Source organism: Podarcis bocagei, assembly GCF_964188305.1.
Source record: "Podarcis bocagei genome assembly, chromosome: 12".
NCBI lineage: Eukaryota > Metazoa > Chordata > Lepidosauria > Squamata > Lacertidae > Podarcis > Podarcis bocagei.
The window spans coordinates 61011002-61024074 of NC_138137.1; the positions used below are offsets into that span (position 1 = coordinate 61011002).

At 45.9% G+C, this 13073-nt stretch overlaps 1 long non-coding RNA gene across 1 annotated transcript; it reads right to left on the reverse strand.

The window, feature by feature from the left end:
* Positions 1-1625: 1625 nt before the first annotated feature.
* On the reverse strand, positions 1626-11116 carry LOC308569750. The gene is made up of 3 exons (XR_014000801.1): positions 9985-11116; positions 4725-7120; positions 1626-1907 (listed from the first exon to the last, which is right to left on the reverse strand). It is a non-coding gene; the product is annotated as an uncharacterized lncRNA (long non-coding RNA).
* Positions 11117-13073: the final 1957 nt, after the last annotated feature.

Here is a 13073-nt window from a genome sequence, read left to right on the forward strand (position 1 = left end):
ATTTTCTCGCATTTTCCTATATAATATTGCTAGCTTGCTATTAGTTTACACCTCTCTAATTCTATCTTGCAATATTCCTTACAGTATTACAAAGTCTCTTTAAATCCCACTAGCGTTGTTTGTTGATCACATATGGTTTCCAGATATACCGCAAACTTCCCCCAGTCCTCGATGAATTTTTGATCTTTTTGATATCTTATTCTTCCAGTCAATTTGTCCAATTCTGCGTAATCTATAAGTTTCATCCTCCATTCGCTCAAAGTCGGCATTTCCTCCTGTCTCCACCTCTGGGCCATCAGTATTCTTGCCGCTGTCACAGCATATTGGAACAATTTATAGTCCCGTCTTTTTATCTCTCTTCCTGTTATACCTAGTAAGAAGGACTCTGGCTTCTTAACAAACGAGTATTTAAATATCTTTTTCAGCTCACAGTAAATCGATTCCCAGAAACCCCTCACCTTCCTACAATCCCACCACATGTGAAAGAGAGATCCCTCTTTTTCTTTGCATTTCCAGCACTTATTACATGTCTTATACATTTTTGACAGTTTTACCGGTGTGATATACCACCTGTACACCATCTTCATTATATTTTCCTTCAGTGCTGTACATGCAGTGAATTTCATATTTTCGTTCCATACCTTTTCCCAGTCCTCTAGTTGTATGCTGTAACCAAAATCTCTGGCCCACTTAATCATGACCGACTTGATTTCCTCGTCCTTTGTTTGCCATTCCAAAAGTATTTTATACATTTTCGAAATTATCTTAACATCATTATCAATTATATCTGATTGAAATTTAGACGCTTTTTCTATATATCCCCTTTCTTTGAGATCTTTGTTAAACATTGCATTTGCCTGGAAATAGTGTAGCCAATCATAGACCTGATCCTTCACTTGTTCATATGGCTTAAATTTCCATTTCTCCCCCACTTTCACTACCAATTCACCATATGTTATCCAATTTGGTCTCATATTAATTTTTTTTACCGACATTACCTCTAGTGGTGACAACCAATGCGGAACTTTAAATTCCAAAATATTTTTGTACCTGTCCCAAACCTCTATTATAGAGCCCCTAATGACATGATTAGTAAAACTTTTGTGGATTTTCTTCTTCTCCCGCCACAAATAGGCGTGCCATCCAAACCTATTATCATGGCCCTCTAGATCTAACAATTTATTATTATTTAATTTTATCCACTCCTTTAACCAGCAAAGACAGGACGCCTCGTAATATAGTTTTAGGTCTGGCAGGGCAAAACCGCCTCTTTCCTTGGCGTCTGTCAACAGCTTAAATTGTATTCTTGGCTTCTTGCCCTGCCAGATATATCTCGAAAGCGTTCTTTGCCACTCTTTGAATACACTTGTTCCCCTGATTATAGGGATCATCTGAAACAGAAATATCATCTTTGGAAGCACACACATTTTGATCGCTGATATTCTGCCCCAAAAGGACAGTTTCATTCTAACCCCGGTTTCTAAATCTTTCTTAATTCCGTTCCACACCTGAATATAATTGTTCTGATATAAATCAATATTTTTGGGGGTCAACCATATTCCCAAATATTTTACCTTTTTGGCCACATCAATTCCTGATTCTCGTTGCAGTTCATCCACTATGGACTGCTCATTTCTTCGTCAGAGGGCAGCGATGGATAATTTTGGGAATATATGCTCCCAATGGGAGGACATCTGAACTTTATAAAGGGGATATAAACTTTATAGGGAGTATAATGTTAATGGGAGATCGAAATGGGGCTGTTTCATTAGGTTAGGCAGGATAATATAGAAATTGGACACAAAACGAGGGGGAAATGCCTAATTCCTTTTTGTACATGACAACAAATTAGTGGACTTATGGAGACAAACATCCATTAGACAAGGAATATACATTTTATTATAATGCTTAAAACTCAACAAGTAGAAGAGATGTGGTGTGGGCAACAAAAGAATTGGCTCTTTTGTTGGAAAGTGGAAATACAGGGACCTCCGGGTCAGTGCCATCGGCAATGGCGGAATTCCTCTGACCCGAGGAATTTGCCCCGTGAAAAATAGGGTCTGACTGCTATGGCGAAGGCAGAGACCCGGGAAAAATCACAGGCAGGAGAAGCCTGTGAACGTGGGACTCGGTGGGCACCTTCTGCGCCTCCCCTACTCGCAGGGAAACCCGATTTCGGGGTTCCGGAGTGATGTGGGGTGAGTAGCGCAGTGCTTCTAGTCGTCTGCTTCTTTAACGGAGTGAAGCTGCATAGCTGTTGCCGGAGAGTGCTGACTTTTTCCTGTGGACAATTTGAACCTAAAGTAATTACCCGTGAGTAGAGCTGGAACGGGAGAATTAGACTTTTAAACATACAATTTGGCATCAAAGCAGGGAGGATCAAAACAGGAAGTCCGCCTTCCCCTTTTTGTAAATAGACTGAGGCAAAAAGGCTGTAAGCTGAAGCCTTGGAAAGCCTTTCGCAAAAGACTAAAATTTCAAAGGTAAAGAACATTTCCCCCCCTCGAGGGCAGGAGAAGAGGGGGGAAGTTGTGGACTGAGCAGACCTGCAGGAGAGAGTGAAGAGAGTTAGAATTCTGCCACTCTGACCTGGAATCGGACTGCCTGCTGGATTGACGTTTTTTGGAATGTTCAGTGACAGCTAGCTGACAGCTAGCTAAGCAAGATAAATACTTTATTTCTATATTGCTTCTACAGTTTTGGGGTCTTTTTTTAAAAAAGAACAAATAGTAGCAGAAAACTGAAACTAATTTTGGATCCTTGAATTGTGTTTAAAAGGGCGGAAATGACTGGCAGAATCCGAGACCAGGGAGAAGTGTCGGTGGAAGAATATTGGAAAAAGTTTAAAGACTATTTACAGAAATATTGTAAAATTAATGAATGTTAGAAAAATGTTGGAATGAAGTTATATGGCTTCAGTAGAAATGTTATAAGGAATTAAGTATAGATTAATAGAGAATTAAAGGGGAAAATAAGGTTAAAATGTGTTATGATAATTATGGGATGGAAAGCAGAGGAAGATGGAAAGGAATTGCTGAAACAACTAAATAGAAGTGGAATACAAAAAGGGAGGTGTGAAGAGGTCATGGAAATAAGTGAATGAAAGATTGAAATTATTTCATGTGTTTTAAATTGTTTCTGTCTTGTTTTCTTAGTTTAAATTGTTTTTGTTTTGTTTTCTTAGTTTAAATTGTTTTTGTTAGTTTAGTGTTAGGTATTGTTTTTGTATTGTACTGTTTATTTTCTTTTTCTATGTATGTTCAATTTGTTGGAAAGTAATATTATTTTTTTTTAAAGGAAAGTGGAAATACAACTGAGAACAATCTAAGACCACTATTCAATATTAGTTATATGTCAAATGTTACAAATATTCTGCCTGAATTTATCCTTTCAACTTGACAGTTCAGGGAAGATACTTAGCTTTAAAAATATAAAATTACCTCCTTTGCCAGTTTCCTCCATTCCATTGCCCTTGGAAAAAGGACTCTTTCCCCTGCCACCTCTCCAAGTGTGAAGACATGTATACACACCTCCTAACCCAGGAAATGCCCAGAGGTGACAATTGCTGGGCTCACTGTTCTCCAAGGGAAGCCAGATCTCATCACCGGACTTGCCTCAGGCTCCAGACATGCAAAGGAAGTTCTGTTGTACTTCTGGGTTTCTGGGGATTTTCCTGTTGTTATTTTGTCTCTCACAGCTACAATAAACCTACCGTTAAAATTATGGACTGGTCATTTCTTCGTCAGAGGGCAGCGATGGATAATTTTGGGAATATATGCTCCCAATGAGAGGACACCTGAACTTTATAAAGGGGGGATATAAACTTTATAGGGAATATAATGTTAATGGGATCTAAATGGGGCTGTTTCATTAGGTTAGGACAGGATAATATGGAAATTAGGACACAAAAGGAGGGGGAAATGCCTAATTCCTTTTTGAACATGACAACAAATTAGTGGACTTATGGAGAGAAACATCTATTAGACAGGGAATATACATTTTAATAATAATAATAATAATAATAATAATAATAATAATAATAATAATTTATTATTTATACCCTGCCCATCTGGCTGGGCATCCCCAGCCACTCTGGGCGGCTTCCATAAAACCAAAAATACAGTAAAATCACACGTTAAAAACTTCCCTGAACAGGGCTGCCTTAAGATGTCTTCTGAATGCCAGGTAGTTGTTTATCGCTTTGACATCTGCTGGAAGGGCGTTCCACAGGGCGGGCGCCACCACCGAGAAGGCCCTCTGCCTGGTTCCCTGTAGCTTTGCTTCTCGCAGGGAGGGAACCGCCAGAAGGCCCTCGGAGCTGGACCTCAGTGTCCGGGTAGAATGATGGGGGTGGAGACACTCCTTCAGGTGGTCAGCACCAACACTTTGAATTGTGCTCGGAAACGTACTGGGAGCCAATGTAGGTCTTTCAAGACTGGTGTTATATGGTCTCGGCGGCCGCCCCCAGTCACCAGTCTAGCTGCCGCATTCTGGATTAGTTGTAGTTTCCGAGTCATCTTCAAAGGTAGCCCCACGTAGAGTGCATTGCAGTAGTCCAAGCGGGAGATAACCAGAGCATGCACCACTCTGGCGAGACAGTCCGCAGGAAGATAGGGTCTCAGCCTACATACCAGATGGAGCTGGTAAACAGCTGCCCTGGACACAGATTTGACCTGTGCCTCCATGGACAGCTGTGAGTCCAAAATGACTCCCAGGCTGCGCACCTGGTTCTTCAACAAGTAGAAGAGATGCGGTGTGGGCAACAAAAAGAACTGGCTCTTTTGTTGGAAAGTGGAAATACAACTGAGAACAATCTTAAGTATTAGTTATATGTCAAAGGGAACAATCAACACATAGAAGATGGAGACTAAATGAAGCTTCCGGGAGGGGGCCAAGCTCACTAGCCATCAAAGAAATCATACAGGGGAGAAATCTTTTCAATGCCATGAGCGTGGAAAGAGCTTTTGTCACAGTTCGTCTCACTTCCCATCAAAGAACTCATACAGGTCAGAAACCGTATCAGTGCTTTGAATGTATTTTCCAGTTTCTACCCTCAAGACTTTTGCCATGACATTCTACCCCTCTGCCAGAAGAGCATCTTTAGCTCCCTAGTTTCTGTGGCAACACTTTTTGGGATGTGGTTCTTTGCAGGCACAATTGTATTCAATAAAGGCCTATCTTTCCACTTGGAGACTTCCTCCTTTTCTTTTGGTTTTCTGCGGGTAACCTCCAGTCTAGGATTCTCTTTTTGAATTTCTCCTGCATACACATGACTGAATTAAAAAAATAAATAAATATGAAAATGCTTTATAATGAGACTGAAACACTAAAATTTTAAAACATTCAAAAAATGAATCAGCGACAAATTTTAAAACATATTTTTTTCATACTGTGAAGTTCATTTTACAGGTGGTTTGGGGGGCATTATTCCAAAGCAGAACCCATCTTTTTCACAGGATCCTTATGAAATTTGGGGATGTCTGCATGTGATCCCATCTCTACAGCTCACATATAAACACCACAGAGAAGGTGGCCGGAGCCTGAAAGGCGAAAGCATCGGCCTCAAATGCAGGCCTCAGGGATGCTTCCCCTCCATGGAGACCTGGGACCCCTTCTCCTTCGGAAGGGACCTCCGAGAAGGAAGCCAGGGCAGATCAGTCCCTGGACCTTGGAGGCAGTTCCTAGACTATTCTGTAAAGATGTGTGATGGAAATGACCGGGGGGGGCCACATCATTAAAATTGTTAAATGTTACAAATATTCTGCCTGAATTTATCCTTTCAACTTGACAGCTCAGGGAAGATACTTAGCTTTAAAAATATAAAATTACCTCCTTTGCCAGTTTCCTCCATTCCATTGCCCTTGGAAAAAGGACTCTTTCCCCTGCCACCTCTCCAAGCATGAAGACATGAATACACACCTCCTAACCCAGGAAATGCCCAGAGGTGACAATTGCTGGGCTCATTGTTCTCCAAGGGAAGCCAGATCTCGTCACCGGACTTGCCTCAGGCTCCAGACATGCAAAGGAAGTTCTGTTGTACTTTTGGGTGGTGGGTACTTAAGACATGTCTGCCTATGCTAATCTTATACTTGGGTGTTGTCCTGACACATTTGCCTATGCTAATCTTGTGTAACCCTCCCCTTTCTGAAATTTAGCGATGTAGCAATGATGTATTGATGGTCGGCCAATTGGTGCCAAAGAATGGCAGATGAAGTTGATGGACTATATGGAATTGGCGGAAATGACTGGCAGAATCCAAGACCAGGGAGAAGAGTCGGTGGAAGAAGATTGGAAAAAGTTTAAAGACTATTTACAGAAATATTGTAAAATTAATGAATGTTAGAAAAATGTTGGAATGAAGTAATATGGCTTTAGTAGAAATATTATAAGGAATTAAGTATAGATAGGTTAATAGAGTATTAAAGGAAAAAAATAAGGTTAGAATGAGTTAAGATAATTATACGAATGAAAACAGAGGAGGATGGAAAGGAATTGCTGAAGTAACTAACAGAAGTGGAATACAAAAAGGGAGGTGTGAGGAGGTCGTGGAAATAAGTGAATGAAAGATGGGATAACGAAATTGGTTGATTTATTTTATTGTCTTAATATTGTTTTGTTAATTTGATGTGTTGTATTGTTTTTCTTGTTTTTTCTTTTCTTTTTTCTTTCAGTGTTTTTGGAAAAATAATAAATATTATTTAAAGAAAAGATGTATTGATGATTCTGTGCAATGTATTGATGATCCCCCCTCCCGCCGCAAAAGGCAATCAGGCCGTGTTTGCAGCCTAGCCGGGCGCGCGATGTCCTCCCGGGTCAGCAGGGGCCCCGGGCTGGCGTTTAGCGATGCCTCCCCCGCCGCCGCAAAAGGCGAGCAGGCCGCACTAGAAGCCCCGCTGGGGCTCAGGCCTGCAGCCAGTGGAAGAGCAGTCAAGCTCCCTCCCACGCCGCGGAAAAAAAGCCGAAAAGGCCGCAACGTGCCCAACCGAGCACGCCAAAAATGCGGCCTAGCCTGGCGGAGGGGCCAAATCTCTCCCCCGCCCCCCATCCAGGCAAAGCAAAGAAGGCCGGCTACTTGCCTCAATCCAGCCGCCTGGACACGCTCCTGATATTGATCCTGATCCTGGAAGGAAGAAGAGCAAAAGAGGCTTGAGCAACGGAGTCATCCTCTTTTCTTTTGGCCTTAGGCCCACCCCCGGCCGGCCGTCCATTGTCCTCCCTGGCCAAGGGCAGGTCAGAGCCCGGATCAAGCAGGTAGGTGGCACCCGCCTAGGTGAGCCCTGCTCGGTGCTGCAAACCCTGCCCACCTGTGGGGAAGGGAGGTTGGATATTCTGGGATATGGTGGGAAAGTTTTAAAAGTTAATGTCTCCCCATGCTCAGAGTTCATACTGCTATTTGAACCTGTTGCACAACAATAAAGGATCTAAGTCTACTGACTGCTGTTTTGCTCCAAATTACTTGGCTGCAATTTCCTTCTTTTACTGACCGCATGGACCAGTGGGGGACTTGTACCCCAACGAGCTGGGCTGCTGAGTAGTCTCTCAACCCAGAGTTTTCTTTAACAGAGGCCATATAAAGTTCCTTTCCCCATTTGTCAGGAGCCTGATCTCCATTTGGGGTTCCTCCTTCCGCACCCCAAGGTTCTTCCAAGGCCTTGGGAAAGGAAACTGATGCAGGCTCTGGTTGCTGCCCAGGGCCCTGCAGGGGATTCAGGCTGGGGGGGGGCTGTCTCTTCCTCTGGCCATTGCAGCCCCCAGGAAGCCTTGGAAGAAAGGCAGGAGACCCTCAGCAGACAACAAACAAGCTTGTTTCTTCTCCAAAATGGCTTCCTCTTCTGAAGCCGCTTGCCTGGCCTCTTCCAATGGAGAGGCCTCCTCTGTTGGGCAAACATGGCGAGGAAAGAGGCTGCCCTGCGGAGGCAAAACCATTGTTGCCGGAACCCCCCCCCCCCACTCACTGACACGTGTTACACAAGCACCACACTCACACACGCACACATCTCCCCTTCCAGACACTGGAGATGTCCCTTTTAGAGGGCCATCCCTTAAAGCCTTCCGTAAATAAGGAAGCGCTGGCTTGACAGCTTCCCGCTATAGCGCTCCGCATAGTCCTATCTTTATTGCGAGTAGACCGGCCGGCCGAGCTCTGCTGTCAATCGGCGGCCGCCTCAGCCAATCAGTGTTACCGAACAGCGCCCCTTGCGGCGGCCACGCAGGTACTGCACGCTATTGCCGCTCTCTTCCCTTACCTTTGACAGCTCTCAATACAAAGTTTCCGTGTTCAATTGACCGTGACTGATTTAATCAAAATGTAGCAAGCCGCTTCCTGAAGGCAAAAGTGCTTTGAACTTCAAGGACAATATTCTTTATAAATTCACTAAAAATCAACCGTACTTCGGATTTTCACCGGACCACTTTTATTCTGCTGGATATTACAAAGGCTATCAAAGGGGGGTGGCCTGGTATCAAGCGGCCATAATCCTCTGACCGAGCAGTCACGTACCCTGCGCTCCCTCCAGGTAGACGTGACAACCTTGATAGCCATCGTGATGGGTTCAGACAGAAGGCTATCAAGGACACAATGGACTGTATACTTTAGTGTATTCCGCACGGACTTTCACAAAGGAACTGTGGCCGGATTCCCCTCAGGGGGCAGGAAACTTCGTCTTTCTCCTTTGTTTTCGCGTATGACTCATGCGGGGAGGGGGAAGGAGGCTTCGACCAGGTGTCAGGACACTCGGGTTACCTGTGCAGCCCCTCCCCGACTCCTCCTATTTTTAATATAATCATGATGTAAATATGATGTAATTCTGAGGGTGTAGCTAAGGGGATTAGCAACTAATAAAAGTTAGGGTCTCCCTTTGTTCAGGGCTTCCATTTTGCTTCACCTTGTGGGCGGTGGGAGCCCTGTCACGACAGTCTTTCTCTAAATAAAGACCGGGCCTACTGGCTGCTGTTTTGCTCTGAATTGCTCTGGCTGGTGTCTTTACTTTTGTCCAAGGGAGCCCTCAGATTTTTCCGTTAACACCATCATGGCAGGAAGGCTGCTGTGGATACCCCGTGAGCGCTGGCACCCAAAGGTGCCACCCTCCTTCAGCCAGGAGGAGAAACCCCAAGAGCGTGGGACCCATGTGGCCCACAGGGGAGCCATGGCATCTCTGGGAGCGGCTGGGGCCTCCAGAAGATACAACATGGTGTTCCTGCCTATTTCAGAAAAGGGCGGGAAATGCCATCTCCTGGCCCTGCCGCCTCTGTGGGCTCCTCCTGGCCATTGGGGGGGGGGACCCAGCTGACCCCCAAACAATGGGGGAAAGAGGAACAGGGAGAGAATGAAGGAGAAATGAAGAAGAAGCTGGGAGGGGGAGCAGACAAGACTCGGGAGGAAAACTCCCTCAGGAAAGTGGGCGAAGAAAGCAGATTGGCCAGCTGTCGAATGCAGAGGCTTCTGATTGGTCCAGCCCCGCTCTGGGGTGGGAAATGGGGTCAGGTGGTTCTGGGAGCCCAGTATAAACTGGTTTTCTGGCTGGAAACACAGGGAAAGGATGGCAGGTGTCCCTCTTGCTTTGAACTGGCCTTGGGAGTCAGGAGGGAGAGTCCCATGGTGAGGGGCTGCCCCCCTTATCAACATGCACCCCCACCTTCCCCATCCCTCTCCCCTCCTTCCTGCGCTTCCATGCCTGCCTGTGGGGCTTTTATGGGGGGGGCTGTTAGACAAAAACTGTCCAGGGACTCTTTCCCAGAGGGATTCAGATGTCTCTGTGAAAGAAGGAGTCACAGCACTGCACAGGCAAAGACCCCCCCCCCAGCTCATGCTGGAAAGAGGGAGTGCGCATTCCAGTTCACATCACAGATAATTTTTAACCTAAGACCGTCCGAATATCCCTCCTCCAATTCCTATTGGTTAAGAAATTGCACTTTACAGGCTTCCCGCGAGGCCTTCTTCGTTTTTGCTCCTTAATATGTTCTCCCACCTGTTACCTACATTACCTGGTCATTCAAATGAGCCATTTCTCCCACAGAGGTGTGTTCTATGATATTCATGAAGCGTTTGCGCATGCGCACTCATTCTTCAGCTACCACCTGCTCTTTCTCCTTCTTATCTCGAGTCGCCTCTCAACTGTAAATTATCTGTCCCTCTTTCAAGGCAAACCTCCGACTTCTGACACGTTCTTCACTTGGTTGTAACACCAGCAGGGAAAGGCGCCTCGGAGGGAGTCTTCTCACTTGTCGGGTCCAACATCTGCTTTGCCTCATCTGTAGTGTCTCCAGCAACTCAGGTTGTCAAGATCCACCATTCCCCGAAGGGACCCCCTTCTTTTGCTTTTGCAAGCAGAGGTTGAAACAGAACCTCCGTATTTGAAGGCAGGCATGGTCGCTTCTTTTCTCCAAGGCCTTCCACCATGAGAGGAACGCCATGGGGGAGAGAGACGAGAGACCCCCCTGCCGCCCCCTTGTCTGAGAGCCCCCCTTTCTGCTCCCCTCACAAGAGGGTCCCCGTTGTGTCTCTGAGGGGCAAGAGAGGAGGAGCCCCTCCCCCCGCTCCTTCCTCCCCTCAGCGGCTCTGAGGGAAACGACTTTGCCCGCCTTTCGAAATCGGAGCCTCGCCTCAGGTTGAGGCGCCAAGGAGGCCGGTTCCTGGCAGGCCAGGCTGCACTATCCCTGCAGGGCTGCCTCGCTTCTCGGGGGATTTCTTCTAATCCACCCTCATTTCTCTTCCTTTCTCTCGCTTTTCAAGCTTCTCTCTCTCCAGAAAGGCTGTCTAAACAACCCCTTCGCCACTGCCTGCATCCCTCCCAGCCTTTAAAAGTCCGACTTCTTTTCATTTGCTGCGTATAATCCTAACACCAGGACTTTTATTCCTTCCTGGCAATGTCTTTTTTCGATTTATCTGAAGGTATAAATTACTGGCCTCAAGCTTTACTGATTAACCATTTTCCACGGGTCCTTTTTACGTGGGTCTCCTGCAAGCTTATTCAATCTCATTCCTGCTTTCTTAATACATGTGTTATCTTATGCCTTTCGGAGTTCATATTTAGTCCATCACAATCCAGGCTAGAGATTTATAAGCCATATTTTAGAAACCCGAGTCTTTCTTTTCACAAAGAAAACAATGAAGGATGGTGAGGAGAGGTGACCCGAAGTCTAGGCCCGAAGTCACCCCCCCCCCAAAGCAGGCTCAAAGCTTCTCAAAGCTTTTTGAAATCATTTTCTCAGCCGCTAAGCATCAGAAACATTCCGCTTGCTGTAACTAAAAAGATTGCAACAAGGTAGAGAACAGAGCCCATTGTCTTCTCAGGCCTTTCTCAGAACCACATTGCAACTTGCTTTCTCTCCGGGAACCATGCCAAAGCCAAGAATGAAACAACGGGAACACTCTGAAAACCCCCTCACCCCCTTTCCTTGCCAAGAGTCCACAATGGTTCCAAGACAGCTTTCTGTTCATGCTCAGAGGAACCTCAACATGGGGCAGGACTCCTGAGGGAGGAGAAAGGAGGAGGGAACTGGAAAGGGGTAGATATGATTGTGCACATGATTGTGAACTCGTGCATGCTTTTTGTGACTTATCACACTTGCTCCTTCTACCAGTTCATGGATGGTAGAAATAAAAAGCCTTTTCTCCGAAACTATTCCTTGAGTGTCTGCTGACTCCCACTTCCCTTTCCCAGGCGCAATATTTTTCCCACCCGAGGGCAAAGCCTCATAAGGCTACATTTCTTGGTGCGTTGGCCGGGAGAAACTGAATCCCTGAGGATAAGGGATGTGGGTTCAAGGCGTCCCTGCGGTGACCAGCTCGGTTCGTGTCAGCAGTTCCAGTGTACATCCTGCCAAGTTCGTGGGAGGAATTGCCACCCGTTCCTGAGTGGACACACTGCAAGGACCGGAGAAAAAGCAACGGCCGAAGGAAGGGACCTCGAGGAAAAAGGTAGGCTCCACAGGGTATAGGTGGAAGCAAACAAACAGGGCCTGATCAGCCCGACCAGTAGGGCAGAAAAAGTGCCACTGGTTTTGCCCAGAAGCAGCAGTAAAGGGTGCTGCTGGGCCCCGGTCGAAGTCTAAGCGCTGCCGGTTGGTTGGTTGGTTGGTTGGTTGGTTTTGGTAAAAAAGGGGAATTTGGGGAGGTGCATGGATTTTTCTGAATGTGGGTGTGGGGACACTCCAGTGAATGTTTTGAGTGTGTGAGACGTTGGAAGCAACGTCTGGCCTGTGACTGAGTGGAAAAATAACGTTAGGAGGAGGGAGTGTCCCAGTATCCCAAGTGTCCAAGTGTTCCAGGGTCATGGAGAAAAAGCAGTAAAACAACTCCCACGACCCCCCTGCAATGTTTCCTGAAGAGAAAAAAATCTGATGAAAAATAGACTCCAACACTTATGTGAAGTTCCTGACCGTCCCCCATGGCTTAGGAAAAGCAGAACTGTGATTACCCGTGCCGTGCCAAACGGTGCCCAGTATGGCAGCAAGTACAAGTTAGGAAAAAACTAACTGAGGGAGGAGGGAACTGGAAAGGGGTAGATATGATTGTGCACATGACTGTGAACTTCATGCATGCTTTTTGTGACTTATCACACTTGCTCCTTCTACCAGTTCATGGATGGTAGAAATAAAAGCCTTTTCCTCCGAAACTATTCCTTGAGTGTCTGTTGACTCCCACTTCCCTTTCCCAGGCGCAATATTTTTCCCACCCGAGGGCAAAGCCTCATAAGGCTACAGCAACACAAGTCCAGCCCCAATAATTCCGACTTGCTCTTCTTCATGAGATTCCACCTCTGCAGGATCTCCCAGCTCCTTCTAATTCTTCCTCCAGAATTTCTCCGCTTTCAAAATCGTAACTGTCAACTTTTCCCTTTTCTTGCGAGGAATCCTATTCGGAATAAGGGAATTCCCCTTAAAAAAGGGAAACGTTGGCAGCCATGTTCAGAATCCACACACACGTTTCTTTCTTGGCTTTCCAAGTGAAGCAGATCCCTTCAGGAAACTCCCAGCAAAAGGGTCCCTATTGCATCACCTGCAGTTACACGCAGGGGTTTGTGAACCCTTGTATGTGTGAATGCACTTATCCCTGTGCATTTAGAAGAGCA